Source organism: Limulus polyphemus, unplaced genomic scaffold (assembly GCF_000517525.1).
Source record: "Limulus polyphemus unplaced genomic scaffold, Limulus_polyphemus-2.1.2 Scaffold331, whole genome shotgun sequence".
Classification (NCBI taxonomy): domain Eukaryota; kingdom Metazoa; phylum Arthropoda; class Merostomata; order Xiphosura; family Limulidae; genus Limulus; species Limulus polyphemus.
The window spans coordinates 641,273-643,276 of record NW_013665941.1 but is presented as its reverse complement, the minus strand read 5'-3'; the positions used below and the strand labels follow the sequence as shown (position 1 = coordinate 643,276).

General features: G+C 28.0%; 1 protein-coding gene across 1 annotated transcript in view; it reads right to left on the bottom strand.

The window, feature by feature from the left end:
* The window catches only part of LOC111085322, a 21,614-nt gene extending 20,412 nt beyond the window's left edge, over positions 1–1,202 (bottom strand). The window contains exon 1 of the mRNA XM_022383389.1: positions 1,146–1,202. The gene's annotated coding sequence lies outside the window, so the exon portion shown is untranslated. The remainder of the gene's footprint in view (positions 1–1,145) is intronic.
* Between the last annotated feature and the right edge of the window lie 802 nt (positions 1,203–2,004).

Below are 2,004 nucleotides of genomic sequence, written 5' to 3'. Positions count from 1 at the left end.
TTTAAATTAACTACATAGTAGTTTCGTAGTATAGTAAGTAAGACACGTACTGTACACTACAATAACTATAGTTAACTTAAAATTAATAGTAATAATATATATATATATATATATATATATATATAGCCAATGTTATATTTTTTAAATTCATTTATCAAAATGGTTCAGTCAATGTTAGGAAGTATAATTTAACCAAAACAGCTGTAATTACCTGCTAAAAACTAGTTGCTCTAGATTTATAATAATTGTTCTTTTTTTGATCAGCAGTATAGTAAATCAATTCAATGAATTTATTTTATCTCAAGTATTTCAAAAAACTTTACCCTAACACTATAAAAAGAGCCAACAATCCACATGATATTATCTTTCTTTCTTCACAGAATAGGGTTCTTTTCTAGCTTCCCATTTGTTCCCATTCTTTACTTTCATGGTACATAAAATTTATAATTCTCAAGCTTTACATTTTATTAATTTTCTTTTGATTAATTCTCACTGATATTGGTTACTCTCAAACTCCTGACTGTAACAGTCTTCAAAGCCTTTATTAATTTTATTATAAAGATTTCTAATATTTTTCTTTTCAAATTTAAGATATTAATATCTAAACATAGCAGGACAAATAAACTTAAGTCTAAAATTAGCTATCAATTACAAATATTGAAATAACTAGCACTGTAGCAGAAGCATCCAGAACTAATCTTAATAATATTGTTAAAAAGTACTACATCACTGTAAATTGTAATCTTGCTACAATTTACAACTCACAGCGTGCAAATTGTAACTATTGTCGTTACTTAAAGTTAAACTTAATGAGTTAATACAAATTGTAAGTCGTAGTTTATAATGCAAATTGCACTTTCAGTGATTTGTACTTTATATTATATATAAATTATAAGTATAACTACAAATTCTAACTTCTAAGTTCTAGTTGAACATATAAAATGTAGGTTGTAGTTCTATCATCCATGCTATGTAATTATAAATTGTAACTCAAGTTAAAAATTTAATTAGGCAACAATGGACAGTTAGGCTTATTTTTAGTTCACAATAGATTTTTCCAAATGCACATACGATAATACAATTAAATTCAAAATACATTTTCTTCAAAAAAAAAAAACGTTGAAGTGTATTAACCTATACTTTACCTTATTGCATGTCACCTAGTGACAAGCGCTTACTCTTGCGACTTCCAGCCTGTGGTATGCGATCATACCCGCACTACGGCAAACATACATTGGTTAAAAGCCTGTTTAATAAGTAGCGTTTCAAAAAGTTATATTAAGGGATCACTTAAAAATATTGTTTATAATATTCAATATATATAGATTGGTACATATTCAATATGTTAATATATTTATTATTAAGTTGGTGAACTGTAAATGTTTGATCAATTTTATTTAAATCATTATACATCAAAATTATGTTTGTGATTTTTATTAACATGAAATTATTTATTTTAGCACTAAATTATTCATATTTTATATTATTTATTTTACTTCAATTAACTTTACTTATTATTCAAAAGAACCAACGAACCATTAAGGTAGTCTTTTTTTATCCCTGAACGGGTCAAGTGATCACAGTGCCAGAAGAACACTGCAATAGTAACTGTAAGAACTGAGTGAAAGCAAAGAAGACTAATAATATTCATCCACACTACATCTACTATATCCAATGCCAACAAGGCCTTTCGCGCACTACTAGCGCTCATCAGGCAGGCTGAGATACGATAAATACCGTTGTGGTCGAGATGTCTGTTATATTAAAAGCAGGCAGAAAACACATGATATGCCTACATATCACTCAGTTAACACAATATTTATAGTAATAGTACATACAACATACAGCATGTACACACTATATGCGCAGTGAAACCATTATTCAAAGGATTAGTGAAAACTACAGGGAGATGAGTACGTTATATTAAAACAATTTTGAACACGTAAATCAGCTAGTTACGTGGTAGCCACAGTCGATATAAGGTCGAGGTGGAATGGAATATAT